Here is a 22,500-nt window from a genome sequence, read left to right as displayed (position 1 = left end):
CAAAATGTTAGAAAGAATAAACTGATAATATAACAAAACTAAATGAAAAGCTAAGGGTATCGGAGAAACATGTCTTTCATCTAACACTGAGCGCTTTCTGAGAGAGAGAGAGAGAGAGAGAGAGAGAGAGATGAGTGGGGGGCAGGGGTACGGTCAAGAAAAAAACACACGAGAGAAAGCCTATGCATGCGAGCACGAGGATATACGCACGTACATGCTTGCTCATATCTCCAGAGTTTAGTCTGAGCTTTTTCCTCCCTTCTTAGACTGTCACTGATCAACTCTGCCATCGCAACCCCACACCACACCACCATCTCTCCAGACCTTCCATTCCCTCCAATTTCAAATTAGCGTAGCTGGATCCAGTCACAAATCACTAATATATATTCAACCAACAAAGGTTATCCCCACACTTGTGTACACGTCGTTGGTCACACCTTCACATGTCAACATTTCATATAATCTGCAGAAAATGTGCCTGTTTGTTTCTTTTTAGGTCGGAATGAGAGGAACTAAGAGATGTTATTATATTATATTCATATTCCATAAGATCCATTCATTCTTCCTTGTGAGTGCCAGTATCAAAATCTGTGGATACATTATATTTTTGGTCGACTTGGGTCAGAACTAAGTACGTGTGTGTGTGTGTGTGTGTGCGCGTGGATAAAACTAAACGTCTTTCTATGGGGTTGTAGATCTGCCCCAGGTGCAGTTTCTGTTATCGTCGCCTCCCAGATCCAACACAGTGCCCCAGATGGTATCAGTCCGTATTCTTGAAACCGTCGTGACAGATGTGTCGTACCCCCCACCTTTTCAAATTCCTGCCTGTTCTTTGGATGAATAATTTTGCGATGGAACGATTCCCCATGAAATAAAAATAAGCTGAGGACATTAGAGCCGAAAAACAGCTGTTCTCCTATCTCTTTCTCGATCCTTGAAAGAAGGGAGCCGGGGCGAGGTGCAGGGGGGGAGGGGGGGGGGGGAGCCAGTACGTATCTCTCAACAATTATCCTCCTTCCGTTTGCGATTTCAATTTTGTCGTCTGTCTAGCCCGCACACCGCATGGGGGAATAAAGCAATTCACTCTAGTTCCCATGATGACTTCAATCTTTAAGTGTGAATTATTTTGTTCTCCCCTCCCAACCGTATAACGCAAGCAGAGGCTTCCCAATTTATTTTATCCTTCAAACATCTTGTGATATTATCCCCACAAAGAAACCTTAACAGAACCAAATTGTAACACCAGATGATAAAGTTTTCCCCACACAAGAGAGGCAGCCAGAAGATAAAAACTGTGCAATCTTTTACCGAGCAGACGGAACTGAGAAGATACTGTTTCGCGTTTCCTAACGGCATCGGAAGTCGCTACGAGGGATGTTCATTAAAGATTTCCCCTGACTTACTTCCGTTTGTGAAGGAGGCTGAAATCGCACACAAAAAACAATACAGATCTCAACAGTTCACGTGGTAATTTGCATCTCTGAACTCATAAGTTTCTCTTTTACAGGTGTTATGGTGGAGTAAGGTGTGATAATGGAGCCAGTTGAATGCAGAGCGGTCATCAAGTTTCTGAACTTGAGAGACCGCACACCAAGAGAGACGTTCGATGAGATGAAAGAGACTTATGGGGAGGATGCCCCATCGTATGATGTTGTAAGCACCGGATCGCGGAATCGTCAGTTCAAGTCTGGTCGGATATCGTTGGAAACGGCTCCCATTCTCGGGCGACCACAGTCCGCAACTGATGAAGAGACAATCCGGCAAGTGGAGGCCGCCATTTTGGAAGATCTCCACATAACCGTTCGCCAACCAACCCAAGATGTGAAGACCATTCTTAGGTCTGTAGACAAAAAATCCATGACCATTTGCACATGCGGAAGATGTTTGCACGATGGATTTCCCGGTTGCTCACACCATTCCAGAAGCAGGAACGAGTCACGTGCTCCAAGGCTATTTTGGCCAAGTGCCAAGAATACCAGGACTTCTTCGACAGATTTATCACGCAGGACGAAACATGGGTCCATCACTATGACCCAGAGACTAAAGCCGAGTCGAAGCAATGGAAGTATTTTGACTCACTACCTCCGATGAAGGCACTTGTCCAATCCACGGCGGATATGGTTATGCTCACGGTCTTTTGGGACCAGCACAGAGTAATGATGATGGATTTCCTGGCAAAGGGTACCACAATTACCGGGACATACTACGCTCCATTGCTGCAGAAATTGCGGAAGGCCATCAAAACCGAGAGGCGTTGCATGCTGACCAAATGTGTCCGCCTCCTGCAAGACAACACCCCGGTTCACAACTCGCATGTTGCCCAGAGGGAAGCACGGTCCTGCGGCTATGAAAACCTTACTCACCCCCTTACTCTCCCGACCTCGCGCTATCTGACTTCCACCTCTTTCCAACCATGAAGCAATTTTTCAAGGGCAAGCATTTCCCAGACGATGAGACGCTTATTTCCGAGTCAAGTCAAGGCTTCTGGCGCAACCTGCAGACTTCTACAGGCAAGGTCTTCAAAGCTGCATAAAACCATGGGGGAAGTATATCACCCTTGGTGGTACCCATATAAATAAAGGCTAAGTTTCGTTCCTCTCAGTCCATGGGAAATGGGACAACGGAAATCTTTAATGAACATCCCTCGTACCACTTGTGTTCACTTTCGTCTCAATCACCTCTAGAGAAAGACAACTCTACAGTTACGAAGGGTTTGTGCAAACGGTGCTCCCCTTCTTTCCTTGTTTCTTTCTGGCTCCCTTTTTTCCAAACCTACCAGAGAAGAACGTTTAAAGTGGGGCGCATTTGTTGTCCTTGCCCCGCTTCAAGAACATGTTTCGGTTATTATTTTTACGTCAGTGCTAAAATGTAGTGCACAGGAAGACAGTTGATTTCTTGTCTTTAAAACCGTGCAAATTCAACAGTAATAACAAAATATGCGCGGTAAATGGTTATTTACTGAATAGCATAGTGGTTATTTTACTGTAAGCACTGGCAGTGCACGCGCTGGGCTGGGTCATGTAACATGACCTAGTACAAAACATCTTGTTGTCTCAACGAAAGAGACAATGGCAGAGAAATGGTTTTTTCTGCATCTCTAAACCGCAGACACAGAAAAGCGTCCGCACAGGTTTTGGAAAATCAAACTGGTTTGCAAAGTGACTGAAATAGCTAGCCGCTAGTCGCAACAGCTAATAACAAGACTGTTTCGCGTCAAACAGTGTACAGAGCGTTGAACTTGGGTAGGAGAATGTAACATACTCAGCAAGGAAGATTTATTTCGACACATTTGTCAGTCAACCGAAAATCTTCAAAGCATGCTGTACCATGACCTGGGAGAGAAGTGGCATCCATGAGCGTTCCAGACACTCGCCAAGTTGAAATAACGTTGCTAGGCGCGCCACAAAACTGCTGAAATAAATCAATATAACTGCTTTGATAGGACTGACGATAAAATGCGTAGTTCATAATATCAACTGTGCATTTGCAAAGCTGTCTGGTATTGAAAGACTATGATTCATCTTTCAAATTCCATATACCGAATGTTGTTTTTAACAGATCTTCTACCGGTATGTTCATATAATTTCAGATGCTCTTGTCTTCTTCAATATTGTCGTCTTTGCCTCTGCTTTGACTCTCCAATAAATTTGTTACTTTATCTAATACTTACAGTCCCGATATTTCTTTTCAGACATTATGATATTGAAGCAGATTAAAAGAAACAAAAAGGGCAGAAGCGCATGGCTCAAGGTCAAATTCCGTGTCTTGTATGTCATTCCAAATCCCGCGTCAGACTGCAACGCTCCGAAACTGTTGTTGATCATTGTGACATATTTAGCTTTGTGAGCCAAACAACTTTTATCTATCCAGACAGCCCCATCCCCTCACCTCACCCATCCTCTCTTTCAAAGGATATAGTAAGCCGAGGTCTAGTGCGCAGCACGCGCTTGCACACATGAATCCATTGAGAGAAAAAGCTGTATCCAACAGAATCCTGAAATCCACACAGACAGGTAAACAAACACACAAATGCAGATAAAAAGGGTGGCTCCAGACTATGCTGACGTGCTGTCCCTGTGGAGAGCAACATGAATTTCAAACAGAGTTCTAGATAAAAACCTGGCGTTGAGTTAACATTACAATCTATGAAACGACTGCTGCTGGAGTGAAACAGAGAGAGAGAGAGAGAGAGAGAGAGGCAGACAGAGAGTTCCAGAAAAGAAGAGGCAGACAAAAAATAAAGGGAGGGAGGGAGACACAGATTTGAGAGACCAGTTTCTGTTTCTCTTCAGTTTTAAGGGGGAGAGCGCGCGAACAGATCCATATATGCTACACCACATGTGCTGGGGAAAAAAACAACAATAACAAACGGAGAACACAGTCCACTTTGTGTTTCAGTATGACAAATGTAATAATAAATATATTTATATAGCACTGAATGATGCGCGGAGGCAAATCAAAGCACTTTCACAAAAGTCATTCACACGTATGCACAAATGTGAATCAAACAGAAAAAAGAAAAAAAAATTGAAGATACAAGACAATAAGATAAAAAGTTGGGGAAACTACAGACGGAAAGAGGGAGGGTGGGATGAGCTATTTTGTAAGGATATAGGTTTTAGGGCCAGACTTGATCATCTGATCAGTAAACAGTAAACTTACATTACTACATCTTGTGTGAAGTACTTTTCTTTTCTTTCACAACGCAATAAACAACAGACAAATGCAACTCGATGTCAATACAATCATGGAAGAGACACTTCGCAATCTTGTGCTTGTTTCCATAAGCTTCCGAAAACGCTGTAATTTATGGGATCTTTAACTTGATCTGGCGAAGATTTGTCTTTGGTAGAAAAAGTATTTTCTTGAGAATATTAATATTATCATTTGTATACACCAGCTGTAACCTTGTCCCTTCTTCTGCGATTGCGTGTGAGGTTCCGAGTTTACATTCAAGATTGATACTCATATTCAGAACAATGTTCAGATTCAATCTAACTTACCCCCCAAAGCATACAACAAATTTACTTGACCTGTGCATGGTAAAGCTTAAATCCTTATCCTTATCGTTTTATAGGGAGAGAGAAGGGAGAGGAGAGGGGGAGGGGCAGCCATTCTTCGTCTGTCTTCAGCTCATCGCAACCTTTATATCTCACACTGTTTAGACAGGTTTACATTATTTTGTGCCAACCCGTTCAAAATATTTATGGGAATCAACGCTGAACGAAAACCTGAAGCAAAGAGAGTGCTGCACATATGTCTCGCAGCATAACTGCGGACATAGTACGTGGAACACCTCTTCAATGCGAAATCAAAACGGGTCTCAGAACATGTAGATCTCGTTCACCTTCCATCTACCGCATTCTAACTATTGACTTCTCCGATCAATAAATCACTGGTGTCTTTCTCCATTTCTCAAAAAAATAAGACTGAACACAATGCATGACTTGGAATATTGTTCTGCCAAAATGTTACAAGCCATGGAATACATATTTGCCGGGGGGGGTTTTGGTGTTTTTTTTTGTTTGTTTGTTTGTTGTTGCTTTTTTGTTGTTGTTTTTTTTACTATTTCTCGCTCGATTTTTCAGTTCATCTTCTTATTTTACATTGTTCTTATTGGTGCCTCTATACTTAGAAAACGATAATGAATAAGAATCTATCTCTTCCACTGTCGCACATTAAAAGATTAAATTGTTTGGGCAAAGAACAAAATAGAAAATACAAAATAACAAAGTATCATAAAACACGATAGTGGAGGAACACATGTGCAAGCGTGTGTTTGTGTGGGGAGGATTTAAACCCTTCAGACAGCAACTGAGGGCAAGAGATAGAAATAAGATATGAATATGTGCAGATAATAATTAAAAAAAAAAAAAAAAAAAACACCATAAAAACGTTGATTCATGAAAAGTTTACATTTTGCACAGTTCATTCAAACTTACGTAATGTTCAGGAGTCTCCGATCATCATCGTTGACCTGGATGTTGATTTAGAAGTGATGCTTCCTTTTTTTTTCTTTTTTTCTTCGCGGAAAGGAGACTTTTTTTCGTGAAGCATTGATTTGCGATTTTTTTTTGTTATGCCTCCAGAGGAAAAAAGTTAAACCATACCGAAGTTTATTCATACGATCATGTTTGTATTAGTATATCAACGTGCAAACTTTGAGGCACTCCATATTTTACTTTTTGGTGAAGTGCCAATATTCTATTTATGACCGGCGATCAGACAGATAAATCATGGGTTATTGCAAGGACTTACTTTGCTTAATGCGTAGGTGTCTGTCCGCTTATCTGTGTATGCGCTGTAAACTTAAACAACCAAATTCTATGACGACAGATAGCTATAAGACACCTGTGTTGAATAACATAAAAGCAGCATGTCCAAGGTTTTGGTATCGAGTGATCTTATTTAATATTTTTCCTTATGACACGCACGCACACACGCACGCATGCACACACAAACACACACACACACACACAGTGGGACACAGACACTCACACACACACACACACACACACACACACACACACACACACAGAGCGGGCAGCGTCAGCTGTGGAGATGCAAAAGCAAAGCAATACGCATACCATACCAACAAAAAGACAAAAACATAACCCTATCCGGACACACGTACAACACACACTATCACTGTGCATTTATGGGTGATGCTGTGAAGCTGGTCTCATCTCATTAATTTTCTTACTGGAGTGGGTGGGACTCGCGTCGAACTCAAAGCTTACAATGAGTCAATAATTTTGGAGACGTTACGTTGAACTCCTAGTTTATAATGAGAGAATACTTTTGGAGCCGTTGCGCTGAATTATGAGCTTACAAAGAGAGAATAATTTTGGAAAATACACTGCACTCTTAGTTGGCTATGAGAGAATAGTTTTGGAGACGTTACATTGAATCCTTAGTTTGTAATGAGAGAATAATTTTGGATTTTTCTTTTCATTTTTTCTTTCTTTCTTTTTTAAAACTAGGAACGAGAAAATAATTTTGGAGACGCGTTGTTCTGTGTGTCAACACTTTACTGTCAGACTTATCATGGAGCAAATACGTTTGTTTGTTTGTTTGTTTTTTTGTTGTTTTTTTGTTCTTTGTTGTTTTTTTGTTTGTTTGTTGTTGGGTTTTTTTTGTTTGTTTTTTTATTTGTTTGTTGTTGTTGTTGTTTTTTAGGGGGGGGGGGGGGGGGGTTGTTTGTTTGCTTGTTGTGTTATGGGGGGGCAACAGAGAGTCCTTTGAGTAGAACTCCACATATTACTCCGCCAACGTAACGTCTTCTGCATTCGTGGCCTGCATCTCCAATGTTTGTTCGCTTCTACAGGCAGGCTCACGTGGATAATCGTTATTACCCCGCCAATTGAGCATCGTTCCCTCTCTGACTGAATTACGGTTTCTTTAACAGGGATGATTCATCTCATGCATTCATTTTCACGCGAAGGTTATTCAGGCATGAGCATGTGTACATTTATGTTGTTTACCAGGGAAAGAAAACCACACTAACCTCCACTCTTCCCCCATCCCACTCCTCTCCCCACACACATACTCAACGAACCTCTTGTGGCCTCATTCACATTGGGGTTTTATTTTCTCTCTCTGTCTTGGCCTCTACATATAGAAAATGACTACCCCCCTCCCATTCTCTCCTCCTTTCTCTCCGTTCCTCTTCTGTCTCCTTGCTCCCCGCCCCCTCCAGCCCCCCCCCCCCCCAACCCCCACCCCCTCCCCCAAATCTCTCTCTCTCTTTTACCCCCACACTCACTAGCTGAGACGTTCGTTTTCTAACTAGAGCTGATGCCAGAAAAGTGTCTCCCTAACCCATAAACCAATTAGCCCATTATTGCCCCAAGTGGCAGGTAACGTTCTCCCTTTTGGCCCCCCCTCTGGTGTTAGAGGGAAGAGACTTCTGCCGTGGTGCTGCAGTGCAGAGTGAACAAGCAGGCTTTTGCAATACCGCCAAGGTCTGCAGACACTTTCTATATATCAGGGTTAGTAAACACTGTTGCTGCGTTGGTGAAAATAGACGGGAATCCTATCGAAGCGTATCTCTCGTCACAAAGACTTTAACTAACAGGAATCGGAATGTACACTTGACTCATGTTTCGGTAACTGAAGTTGAGATTCTCTTTTTAGCACCAGTTCAATCTGACGGTGCTCGCTATGAAAATGTTTCCCTTTTATTTTTATGTGCGTTCGTGCGTGTCTACACACACACATAGAGAGAGACAGAGACAGAGAGAGAGACAGAGACAGAGAGACAGAGACAGAGACAAAGACAGAGAGACAGAGAGAAGATACACCAAATATTCATTCTTGTGATGTAAAAGTCCAGTTTAATTCTTCACTCTTAATAGTCATATCAGTTTACCGACCTAAGGTCCAAATGACTTTAACACAGAGTGGGTTCGAACCTTACAAACAGACCAGGACAAAAAAGTTCTCATCACGGGAGACTTCAATGCACACTCGCCATTTTGGGAGAAGGACTGCCTGTCGATTTCTAGCAATAGTTTCATCGAAAACATTGTAGATGCTTCTCTCTACTTAATGATGGCAGAATAACACGTGTCCAAGACAATCCAAGTCACAGAGCAACTGCCATAAGTCTCACTCTAATCACACCAAACTTGGCACCAGTATGTGACTAGAATACACTCGAAGACACCTTTAATGGTGATCATTTACCTTTTATCACGAGGCTTAAATCTGAAATATCTCAGTCGATAGATCCAACCGAGGATAAAATTCCAAAATATAATTACAGACTTGCGAACTGGGATAAATTCACTAATTTACTTTAAACGTTTCAGTGATACAGACCCAACAGTTTATATGCGATATTTACAAATGCAGTCATCACCGCTGCAAATGAATCTATTCCCAAGTACAGATCGGTTAATGATCATAAGCACTCCGGTAATATCTGGTGGAACGAGACTTGTGAAGCAGCAAAGAAAGAAAAAAAGTCAAAATTCAAAATATACTAACAAAATAATCTCCCCAAAATCATTTAGTGAAGAAAAAAGCTAGAAAAAAAAAGCTAATGGGGTTAACGCACAAGCGAAAAGGCAGTACTGGCCATCTTCTGCACAAATGAAGTTTTCAATCACAAAGATATGCAAAAGGTGTGGGGGAAAACTAAAAACTATGAAAAATGGAATAAATTTACCACAATGCCCTTTTTAACTGGACCATTCAGATCAACCTTCAAATATTGAAAAGGCGGAGGTTTTTGCTGATATGTTTGCTAATTATAGTAGAAACGCTGGTTTGTCAGAGGAAAATAGAAAGTACAGAGAAAGCCAAGAGAAAAATAAAGCATACCAAGATTCAGAGCGCGTAAATCACCTATATACAGATAGTGAAATAACACGAGATGAAATAAAGGAATGTCTCTCAAATCTCAGCAGCAAAGCAAACATTTGTTGGTCTGGACGGAATTTCAAACTAAATGTTGAGACAGTTGCCCGAAAATTTGACTGACTTCTTACACTTATTAAATATTTTTTAAAGAACTGTTGGTCTGATGGTGACATTCCTCTTGTATGGAAACACTCAATCGTTGACCTCCCCCCCCCCTTCCCCCCCAGTCATCGACCAATTGCTCTGACATCGCATGCATGCAAACTAATAAAAAACATTTTTAAAGACTTGTGCATAATTGTGAGAAGCATAACGTAATTCCTAGTGATCAAGGTGGCTTTAGAAAAGGTAGATCTGCCACAGAACGTCTTGTTAATGTCGTTATTTACATCTACTCTGTTGTAAGTTAATATGTGTTGATATGCATACACCTATTTTCCTCCTATATCACCTCATTTATTACACACCACCATCTCTTTAAACTTTTTATTTCGTATAACAGACATATTTTCATTTCCTCTAAAACTTACATTAACACTTCCCTGCACCAATATTCACAAGCATTCCCCCTCTTTCACCCACTGTCTCTCTTCTTTCCGTCCAATAAAACTTCTAGTCAATAGACGTTAAACTAAAGATCTCTCTCTCTCTCTCTCTCTCTCTCTCTCTCTCACACACACACACACACACACACACACACACACACACATCGAAAGAGAGGGCTCCGAGAGGTACAAACAGGGACAGACATAAACTGGGGGACAGAGACAGACAAATAGAGAAACACAAAGAGATGGGCAGAGAGAGAGGCAGACAGACAGAGAGAGAGAGACAGAGTGGCGGGTGGGATAGAGGGGGTGGTGGTGGTAGCAGGAAGGAAGAAAGGAGAAAAAGTAGGGGGTTATGAAGAAGATGGGCGTAAGGACTACAGCTGAGGCTGATGGGCTGAGGCTGATGGCCCCCGACAGTCCTAAACCAGTGCTGAGTCAGGCGGTGTTGGGGGCAAAGTGGATGGCAACCCCTCGCCTCTTGCTTACCCCACCGCCGGTGCACTTTTACTCACTCGCTGCTTCACACTGAAAACCTGCCGTACTAAATCATACAAAAAAGGCACGGGGAGTATGTAGCTGTTGATCTGATAACAGGCTGTTGTTGTGTTGTTGTTGTTGTTTTTTGTTTTTGTTTTGTTTGTTTGTTTGTTTTCGTCGTTTTAATGTCATTACAGTTAGGCATGAAACAACATGACGCCAACAGGAAGACAGTAGCATAAAGAAACGAAAAGCATGCTAAAGTATACAAAATAATCCACTTTTTTTTAATTAGTCCTAACCAAGCAACTATCATCAGAACATATGAGAATTACGTTGATTCTGTGCGTGTGAGTCTTAAATTTTGTATGTACTGTTGGTCTGTATGTAGAAGACCCACGAATGGAAACGCGGCGCTTTTTTCGTATCATTCCACGTTGTAATCTGCGTTCGTGATCCCGTCCATAAATTGAGCACAGTGCTATTATTTTACTCCAAGGCTTGTTCACTCCTCACCTTCAGTTACCATTTGTTTCAATAAGCAGAAAGTTAGAAATAAACAAAGGAAGCAAAAAGAAAGAAAAGGAAGACACACAAGAAAAGGAAGAAAAAGGTCGAAAAAAAAACCACACACACACAAAAACTTGAAACAAAGGAAGAGAGAAAAAAAACACACCCATAATCCATTGCTTTCACCCTGTCTCCATTTTACATTCCTTCACATGAGCCAGCAGTCAAACGCTCCCCCCTCTCCCCCGCCCTGCCCCCTCCCCCCAAAAAAATCCTGTCATGGTGAATGCTACACGATATTTCTATGATATTAAATTGGTCGAGACCTGCCTGTACAGCTGCCTTTTGTCCATGTTAGACCCCTTAAAGGACCGCTAGGGAGGAGACCGGCTTGATGAACACCATGGCCTAATGACAGAGGCTTTCCGCCGTGCACTGTGGTTGTTTATGCACATCCAAGAGCTCATTCAGACCATACAGACTCACACATTATAGGCTGCAGTCTTTTCCGATCTGTTTGTCAGTCGGTCTGTTTGTGTCTCTCTTTGTCTTCACCTCCAACCCCATTCATCTCTCTAGTGACTAATGTTCTGCAGATACGCGATCTGGGATTGTCTTCAATAAGAACAACGCCCCCTCTCCTCTCCCCTTCTTTATATCTCTCTCACCTTGTCAGAAGTAAAAACTTGTGATTTCCCACAAATACAGTAGGTAACTTCTCCAAAATTACTTTACACTTGGCTGAAAGCGTATCTGCGTACTCAAGATACAGGCGGCTTCCAGACCTCTGGCATGGGGGGTGCTCCCAGTGACAATACTCAAATGCCTAAATGCCCCAACAAATGAGCAAAACCTGGTTGCTCTCTCTCTCTCTCTCTCTCTCTCTCTCCTTCGCCCGTGCTTTAAAAATATGACTCATGAAATTTCTCAGACCGGAGAACGTCACATTCCACGCGTACGCGCGTGGGTGCCTGAGTTGTGCCCGCATTTGTGTATATGTATGCTTACGTATTAAACACTTTCAGGTGTGCATGCATGTATGTACTCGCCTTTGCATGTGTGTGTGTATATATATTTTCATTATGTCTGCATGCTTTGTATGATGTTCGTGAATGTGAATGGGAGTGTCAGAATGTGCGTAAGTGCTTGTGAGTTGTATCTGCGTGTACATACTCGCGAACACTCGCCCACGCAGGTGTGTCTAAAGACTGATGAAGCAACAAAAATATGGTAAAGGTCATGCAGATGAGTGCATACCTGTTGTCATCCCTGAAAAATCATAGTTACTACCCGACAAACACATTGTTTGGCACGCACACGGTCTTTATTATATTACAGAACGAGGTGTAAAGTTTAGTTGTGGGAACTGAAACCCCAAAACTGGTTTCAGTTTCAGTTTCTTGGAATTGTCAAAGCTGCAAACTGATCCATATACGCCACACTTACAAAACAACAACAACAACAAAAGCACCCAACAATAAAAACGCATAAACCGGCTGGCTAAATGTGTTGGTCGGACCTTTAATGCCTACCAAAAGTTTGTATAAAACAAATTGTAAAAAAGGAATTGAACAATAATTAAACATAATAAACAAATAAGCGAATACATTAATACATGATAAAATGATTTGTTCGTAGAAAGGAACTGACTGAAACTGAGTAATAGAATAAGAATGGGTATATACGAAATCGATGTTCGTTTTGATAACTGGATTCTGGTCTTTGGTCCTAACTTGCCGAAAGCAGTATGAATAGCGGAAGGAAGCAACTACTCTAATCACCAGGCACAACCAGAGTGTACCCCCCTCCCCACAGTCCCTCTTTCCACACACCATCACCAGCACTGAAAGTGCACCTCCCACCCCATTCCCCTTAAGCCACCTCCACATCCGTCCCACTCATCCCCCACCCAGCTTCTACTCCACCGTCTACTTCGTTAATTCGCTTGCTTACTTCTTGCCTGGGATGAAGGGAGTGTTCTTTGTGTTCTTCTCGCTAAACCAACAATGTCTGGGACCATGGCACGAATCCAAACCTATTGAATCTCCCTCCCACCATGACCTCCCCCCAGTTCGTTTCCCTCCTCTGTATGTGTGCCTGTCTGTCTTTCTCCCACTTCACCAGGTTAGCTTGAATCTGCAGTTGATATTGAATGGTGTACTTACAAAAAAGTGTTTCAAGACATCTGTTCAGATCATCTTCCTTCAGAGGGGACTATGGCATTTGCTTAATAATAAAATTCACGTGCCAGTGTTCTTATCACCATCCATATTTTCTTATTAATTACTGGCCTCTTTTTTTCCAAGAATCTCCCATCTTCATCTTCTTATTCATTCATTCGGTTGGTTTTTTTCTTCTTCTTTTCGTCAAAGGAACTTCGTCTTTTGCCTTTTCTCCATGAAGTTCCGAGTCTATCAGACCAGTAGATGCGCTACATGGTAATTCTTGTTTGTTGTTGTTGTTGTTGTTGTTGTTGTTGTGTGTGTGTGTGTGTGCTTGTGTGCGCGCGCGCACGCGCGCGCATGTGTGTGTGTGTGCGCGCGCCCGTGCGAGTGCGCTCATGCACGTGCTTATAGGGAAGGGTTAATGTAAATCAGACGCCCTTGTTTCCTTCTCTCTCCTCCTTCCACCACCTCCATTAGCCTTATCTGCTCCACGCCACATGGAGCCTGTGAGAATGTTCAGACTTCAGTGATCGTACTTTTCTGTTTCTCTCCGCACCAATTTGCGCGTCAGCTATAGTTCTTGAAGGCGTCTGTTCACTCACAGCCAAAGATGCAAACAAAAACACTCAAGCACGCATGCACACACACACACACACACACACACACACACACACTGGCACACAGAGACACACACACTGCACGTTACATTGTTTTTATATCCCCAACTCAGTCCGCTGCCCCTCTCCCCCGACCCATCTTGTTCCCTACATCCAACATTCCTACTCTCGAGGCACCATACCCATTCTTCCAGCTTATTATTATTATTATTATTATTATTACTATTATTATCACTTTTTTTTAAATAAGAAAAGTAAAGTTTCAAAAAAACCATGGTGCAGAGTTCATGTCGACTGCCGCTCGTGAAACTGGATATGATTCTCTTCCTATCTGGCGTTTAAATGTTGAAACGATGTTCCTAGCCAGAGCTGAGGCTGGAGTCAACGCTATGTGGGACATCAAACCGTGAAAAGCAAGGCAATAATCCGCTGAGGGGCCGCATTGCCAGCCACTTGCCCCCTCCAGAGCACGTTGGAGAGCGGGCTCTCAGAGCGCGGTAGAGCCGACGGTTGGAAATCACCCGTTTCTGCTGTGGTGGTTGGCATATTGTGTGCAAGCCAATTACAAGGGGTCTCCCCGATCACTGCGATGTGAGCCTTGCCCCCTACCCTACGCCCTCTCGCTCTCCCCCCACACCCCTCCCACCACATGCCCACCTCCTCAACGATCTTCTGCCAGACGGACTGCCAACATACCAGATTACCAAAGGGAGGTGGTAGAGGGGGCCTTGTAAGGACGCGTAGTCCCCCGTGATTAATCTCGCTGGGTCACACCTGAGAGTAAGTCCACTGTTTTGCTTACCCCACGGCAAGACAAGAATGCCGATATCTTTCAGTCGCTTTTATCAGCCAACCGTGCAATAAAAACAGGTCATAATGCCTCCACTGTTTTCTCTTATCGCTACAAGAAATCTTGAAATCAATTAATAATTTGCTCGCCTGGCTGGGCTGTGTTGAGATATGCGATTTCATAGCGGGGTTAGCGGCTGCGGCAAGATTACAAGAGTAATCATTGACACAATTAATCTCCACTGATTGGCTTTGAGCAGCCAGGCGTAACCACCACAGACAGGGGACGTTCTACTGGCTGGGGCCCTTCCAGCCCTGTTGCTAGGCTTTGCAGTCCCGACCCCTGTCCACCTGCATGTGGCGGCGCACTGGTGGAGGCCCTTCCTTCCTCGGCCTTAACCTGCTGAGCGGCACAATTTGAAGGTGAAAAGGGCCAGGACGGTTCAGAAACCAAAACAGGGAAGAGCATGAGGAAAATCGCGTGTCACACAAGCCCAGTTACAAAAAGATGTTGCTTTTTTCGGGATGAGGACTTACTTGAGAACGTGCTGACGTGAGAAATAAGAAATATTGCTGCACAAGGAACTGATGTCGACAACAAATCTGACTTCAAACCATCCCATTTCGCTGACACTTTCGCAGCAATCTATATCATGTCAGTCTGGATGGGCTCTGTGCAGCAAATGTGCCGACTCAACCCCAATCGTGAATGGACGTACAGCCCATTTGGAGAAAAAAAACAAGGCTGTTATTTCATCGTTGTAACCGTCTTGATAAGCGAAGTTCAACTGAATCGGTCTGCATTGGTTGTTACACTCTTCACCTTTGTGAAATAAACATCTGCATTGTCTCTGTCACAAGTTTTATGCTTACCATCGACTACCAGCGCATCTGAAGATGATCTTCATTCACTCTATTCACCATACACCCATTCTAATCGACGCTGCGTGTGCAGTTTCTTTGAAATTTGCACTATGCAAAGATTTTGTTTAATTGTTGACGACCACGCTTTTGACGAAGCTGTTATTTACAGTGGATCTTTAAGAAGACATTTACACCGACACGTTTACTGAGCACATGCCGTTGCAGAAAACATCGTTCAAGCGTCGAGTTTTTCTGTATATATTTTTCTATGTTCATGGCCAGAAAATACCTGTGGTACAATCCAAGCCTGACGATAGCTGCAAGTGTAAATGCAAGTTTTCTCGAAACCATCAAAATTAATGAGCAATGGTTAATGCAGTGAGCAACGTGTCATAGTATCGTATTATACCAAGTGAAATGCTCCGTGAACAATGACTTAAAACATAAATGTCTTGACAACACATAATTGCATGTGGCACATGATTTTTCTTATTGGGATCATTAGTTTCGACGGTCTATTCCATCACATTTATACTTACCTTCGACAACACTGGTATTGAACAGTGGCTCACAACTAAACAAAAATAGGAATTGACCAAACATTGGGCGTAACAGAAAGTGACGACAGCGGAACTGTATTTATCTTATTCCAGAAAACAAGCGAGAAGGGGGATTCTGTAATTTAAAAAAAAATCACAAAAAACACTTTCAGAGAGACAGAGACGTGCCACTTTAACTGCAGTGATCTTCAACGCCAGGTGTTAGTCACCTGAAGGATTGACTACAATCACCAGAAACAAACGACACTGATTTTCCCTTCTCGTGCGATTATAGGAAGAAAAAGAAACGATTGTAAAATGATTTATAAATATTTCAGTCGCTGATTTATCAGTCCAGAAAAAAGACATGCTCGTGCATTCTGAGCCACAACGGAGTGCATCTCAATAGATAAACGCCAGTGGAATCACTGTGCTTACGCATCTCACCTGGGTTGGCTACCTCAACCATTCTCATTGCGACTATCAGGAACAGTCCCGAGAGGATAGCATATGATGAAAGTCTTGCTGAACTGGATCTGTTGATTGAAAAGGAGTTGGAAACTGCGTAAATTTAGGACTACTTTGATTGTGAACATTACTTATACTTCTGTGGCTTGTGATCTGGAGCCTTTGATTGAACACAGCTTCTTCGGGCAGAGGATGGTGGTAATCCCTTCTTTGTTGGGATAACACTGACCTTCGGCCTCTCGTACCTTTCGCTTCTTCTGTTTGTCAACCTCACAGGTAAAAATGCAAACGTTTGTTCTTTCTCCTAAGCTGCAGCTTCTCTCTCTCTCTCTCTCTCTCTCTCTCTCTCTCTCTCTCTCTCTATATATATATATATATATATATATATATATATATATATATATATTCTGTGGTCAGATGTTGTCAACACTATTACAGCTAGACGACTGGTAAAGTTAAAGAAGATTAGAAACTTGAATTTTATGTATGAACTTTTACTTGTCTGGCCTCAAGACCTATCTCTTTCCAAAATAGCTCCCCACCCTCTTCCTTGTTTATAATTTCTCTATTTTTCTAATTACATATACTCATAATTTCTATTTTTCGAGACAAAAGAAATTGCCAGTTAGCTAGGGTAATTTACAATCTTCACTTTGTCTTCAGCCTTCTAAAACAGAGTCAATGTGACTCTTACAGCTTTTAATATTCACCGTAAGCTTTATAGTGGTTCTAAATTGTAGTTCTTTTTTTAGGAACGGATTCCCAAATAGTGCATAGAATACTTATGAAGGTAGAGAATGTGTACACTGCACTAGTAGATGACAGTCTGTTGCCGTGTGTTTGAGTGAGTGAGTGTATCAGTGTGTGTGTGTGTGTGTGTGTGTGTGTGTGTGTGTGTGTGTGTGTGTGTGTGTGTGTGTGTGTGTGTGTGTGTGAGAGAGAGAGAGAGAGAGAGAGAGAGAGAGAGAGAGAGAGAGAGAGAGAGAGAGTTTGTGATAGAGACAGAAGAAGAGAAACAGACTGTGCTGTACATACAATAAATTTTGTATGACAAAATTATAAAGGAAACAACATATTGATATTGATATACAATCAATCAATCGATCGACTAAAATTGTCAGTAAATGTAACAATATACCATACAAAACACATTACCTCCAGTGGTTTTCGTGGCAAATCTCTCTCTCTCTCTCCCTCTCTCTCTCTCTCTCTCTCTGTGTGTGTGTGTGTGTGTGTGTGTGTGTGTGTGTGTGTGTGTGTGTGTGTGTGTGTGTGTGTGTATTTGAATGTCACGTGTGTACTTCTATAACCTTTCGAGTATTTTGATTTCATTTCTCTTTGTCCTGAGGGCTGGATGTAAAAAAGCATGTGCATACTTATTCCACTTCCCTCATTAAAAAAAAGTTCGTTCGTTCGTTCTCTCTAAGAAAGGAAATTCATTCATTCATTCTCTCTCAGCTCCTATAAAAAGCTTCGAAAGTAAAGCTGCGACCGAGCTCGATCTCTCTTTGTCACGCGCGTAGGTGTGCACACGTTAATGCGTGCGCCCGCACACGCATATGTATAGATAACACACACACACACACACACACACACACACACACACACACACATGTATATATATATATATATATATATATATATATATATATATATATATCACAAATAAACAAACAACTTGCTTGGCTGTCTTTGAAGAAACTGTACACCACAATAGCACACCAAGAGCTGAACTCTTAAAAGCAGTCCTTTGAGTGTCTGTGACCTTGGCCAAAATTTTATTTCAGTGAAAGGAGAACAGGAATGAAAGAGTAGTCCCACCCACTTCATTAAAGACAAATCTTTTAAATACAGACTTGATATAGCCAGGGGGAAAATAGTCTAATGGTTTTTCAACATTTAAGTGAGAAAACATCTGTCATATTCAAGCAGTCTTGTTATTTACTGAAAATTAACAAACTGCTGACAACCAGCTAACATTATCAAGCGAGAAACCGACGAAGTACGGTCGTTCCTTTCGTTTCCAACAACAAAACCGACACGCGCAGATTCCCAGCCAGGATAACGACACTGAACTTTTCTCGACAATCGGTAGAGGCGAAAGGTTCCTTCAGTGCAACTAGTTGCTTGCGTTTCATCCCATCGTTTCATCTGCCAGAAACCGCGGCTAAAAACAGGATCCCGTTATCTGGTGTCACCGACCAAGAAAAATAATGCGCGCCTTGGAAACTGCAAAGCGTGTTTCACATGCTTTTACGAGACGAGCAGCCCCCGCTGCGCTTGTAGCGCAAAAATGTTCCCTTGCAAGAGGGACACGTGCAAGCATGTATTGTGTGTGACTGATCGAGTGCGATTTATTTGTACTGCCCTCCTTTTGCACATTGCAAGGATGCTGGTGTGTGGGTGGGAATGAGAGAAGGATCATGGTAGTGGAGGGAGAAAACGGGAGGAAAGGTGAGGAAGAAGTAGGGGAGGGGAGATCAACCCAATCCCTTGAAGATAACAAGTAACCGCAGCACCTCGTTGATAGCTACGTAATGAGGTAATTTGTCTGTACCGGCAGTTTCAGGAGCTACCTGTTGGAAAGATTCGGGGAGTCGTTTCGCTAGTCTGCTCCTCTTCCACAGTCCCCTGCATGGTTTAACGTGTACTGCTAAAAACACATCGCTTCCTTTGTGAATACGTACTCTTCGTATAACAAAAGGGCGTTGAGTTCAATGTTACCATGCAATAATGCTTTGTTTAAAAGCGGTTTCAACTGTCTCTCTTCCACACACAATCAAACCAGGCCATGAACAGAAACTCTCGCGCGCGTGTGTGTGGCTAGCATTTAGAGAGACAGAGGGAACGGGGGGGGGGGGGGGGGGGGGGGGGGGGGGGGGGAGAGAAAAAAGGGGGGGGGGGGGAAGACAAAATGGATAGAGATAAGGAGACAGGCAGTGACGGGAAGACAAGGAGAGAAACACTCCGAACAGACTGACGGACAGGAAGAGTGACTGACTGACAGTCATCATTTTTGTATTTGCAGAATATTTCGGACTGGTCTTATAGGCAGTAGAAATTATTCCACATGCACCGAATTTGATACACATTCGTGCAAATGGGTATCAAATTATGCCCCATGTTCCAAGCGAACTTTCTAACACACAATCCGTACGCCATCAACGGCACGACCCCCTTCTCACTCCCTTCAACCCACCCCCAGCCCCCTCCCATCCCCCTCCCCCGCCCCAACTATCCTCTGGCTCCCTTCCCTTTCCTCTCTGCTGTAGACCACGGCCTAGTTTGCTTGTATTATCTGTAATATGCTTACTCGTACATCCTTACTTCTGTCTGATACAGATTACCCATCAAGTTGTTTATCCAGCAATGCACACGCGTAATGTTCGTTTATGATATCCATTCAACAGCGATTTATCATCCATCTACTGCGCAGCAGTTCGCATATGGTTATCTGGTGTAGGCCTTGTCGGCTTGTGTGTGTGTGTGTGTGTGTGTGTGTGTGTGTGTGAGAGAGAGAGAGAGAGTGAGAGAGAGAGACAGAGCTTGTGTGTGTTTTGCACATTTCACCTGGCACACACACACACATTATATATATATATATATATATATATATATATGTGTGTGTGTGTGTGTGTGTGTGTGTGTGTGTGTGTGTGTGTGTTATAATCTCATTATTTATTTCCAATACATATGTTATATAATTTCATTATTTATTTCCAATATATATATATATATATATATATGTATATATATATATATATATATATATATATATATATATATATATATGTGTGTGTGTGTGTGTGTGTGTGTGTGTGTGTCTGTGTGTATTCTTTAACTTAAAGCTACTTCTGCAAACCGCTGAACCTATTTCAATTGCTGACCCTTGTCATATATATATATATATATGTGTGTGTGTGTGTGTGTGTGTGTGTGTGTGTGTGTGTGTATGTGTCTGTGTGTATTCTTTAACTTAAAGCTACTTCTGCAAACCGCTGAACCTATTTCAATTGCTGACCCTTGTCGAGGTAAGATCATGATAGGACCACGTGAAGTGTTTAGCGCTTGAGCTAATAACTTTAAAAAAAACATTCAATGCCGTTGACAAAAATTGATGAACAAATGCAACATAAAAGTTCTTAAAACATTACGCTGTATATATCAGTATCCATGATGTCTGCTTCTAAATAAAGTTTTCAATTTTTGTTATATCAGTCTCATTCGGTCATTTTGCCACACACACACACACGGAAGGTCTCGCCTAGATCTGGAATGCTTTCTTACCTTAAAATATCCGTTACTGCTTGAAACTGCGCGTCAACCCTTGTGAAATCCTTGCTTGTTGACTGGTCTTTCACATTTCCAAACCTGTATTTCTGTTCACAATATCTTACGCAAATGGTATTAACCTTAGGCCTAATTCAGATCAATTGAAGGCAGCTCTGAAGTGACGTCTGCTTTGATCGTTGGGTGATCACAGTTATCCCCCTTCTTTCACCTGAGCTGTTTAGTGGAAGAAGAATTTATTCCACAGTATTACTACTACTGATAATGATAACAATAATCATAATATAGTTGTTTCCGCGATTGTTATTATTATTATCATCATTATTAATATTATCAGCAGTAGCAGCTTGAGCAGTAGCAGCAGCAGCAGCTCATAGTAGTATTGTTGAAGTGGCAAAATGTTAATAAAAATGGCCATAATAATGATGATAATGATAATAACAAGAACAAGAACAACACGAACAAGAACAATAGCAACAACAACAACAACAATAATAATAATAATCATCATCATCATCATCATTATTATCATTGTCATCATTATCAAATCATTGATATCAAGATGATGATGATGAACACGATGATGATTATTTGTCTGGTTAAATACTAATCATGATAATTTAATGATGATGAAGATGATGGCGATGTTGATGATAAAACTGCCCATTCTGGAGTATCCAACAGAGAGAATAACAGAAGTGTAACAAATGTCAACGACGTGACTCATTTTTCTGACAATATTCATACACTTCCTCCCCCTTTCTCTCCCATTGAAAATGACCCGGGAACCAACTTTGTCTTTGCTGCAATATATATATTTTTTTTTATATAAGGAGTGAAGGAAACAAAGAAAGGGAGAGATGTGAAGTATTCGTTGGTGTCTTTGCCTCTCCCATAAAGTCCCTGGCTCTTATCTTATCTGTGTGTTTGTGTGGGTTTTTTTCTTTGAAGTTTAGCAAGCTGGATCTAACAATCTCCCCTCACCTCGTCTCTCTCTCTCTATCTATCTATCTATCTCACCCCTCACCCCCCTCTCTCTCTGTCTCTGTCTCTGTATCTTACCCCACCCCCTCTTTCTCCATGTCTCTGTGTCTCTGTCTCACACAGTCTCTGTGTGTGATCTAAACACACAGGGTTTTCATGTCCACGAATTCCTGATGAAGGTGAACACCTCCAAGCGCACAACTTCCTGTACTCCCTCCGGCAATCACCTACTTTCCCCCGTTCACAGCTCTTCAGTCAGTTTACCTGCAATATTTATATATGTATCCGTCTGTCTGTCCATCCGTCCGTCTGTCTACCTCCCCCCTCTCCCCCATCCCCGCCCCCCCCCCCAACACACACACCCCCCCCCCCACACCCCACACCCCCTCCCTTCCGCCTTCTCTCTCTCTCTCTGTTTCTGTTTCTTCTATCATTCATTTAGAGAGAGAGACAGACAGACAGACAGAGACAGACAGAAACAAGGCTTTTTTTTCTGGAACCTAATCCGCATGTACAAGACCCCACATTCTATGTCAGCATTCGGTGGTCTTCAGAAACACCAACATGATTATCCAGGACGAAAATCCTTGAAAGCAGATTACGGCTGCATCAATGGTAGGGGGTAACATAAAAGCCTTTTCGTAAATGCGAGTAAACGAATGAGCTGCAGCCCGTTAGCTCCTCTCTGTCTGTCTGTCTGTCTCTTATCTGTCTGTCTGTCGTCTCTCCCTCCCTCCTATATGCACTGGACAGACAGACAGACATACAGACAGAAACTGAGACACAGACAAAGCGCGATATGAGAGATAAACAACAGAACGATTGAGACAGAGACCACGTGTATATCACACCCACTGTTCTTGTGTGTTTATTTATTACT

The 22,500-nt window shown here is 42.3% G+C and overlaps 1 protein-coding gene across 1 annotated transcript in view; it reads left to right on the top strand.

Annotated features, from left to right (window-relative positions):
- LOC143282159 (protein NDNF-like) overlaps nt 1–22,500 on the top strand; it is a 78,944-nt gene that overhangs the window by 27,932 nt on the left and 28,512 nt on the right. The gene's annotated exons all lie outside the window — the stretch shown is intronic.

Source organism: Babylonia areolata, chromosome 1, assembly GCF_041734735.1.
Source record: "Babylonia areolata isolate BAREFJ2019XMU chromosome 1, ASM4173473v1, whole genome shotgun sequence".
NCBI classification, from domain to species: domain Eukaryota; kingdom Metazoa; phylum Mollusca; class Gastropoda; order Neogastropoda; family Buccinidae; genus Babylonia; species Babylonia areolata.
The sequence above is the reverse complement of the archived record's forward strand: the minus strand, read 5'-3'. Positions and strand labels throughout refer to the sequence as shown.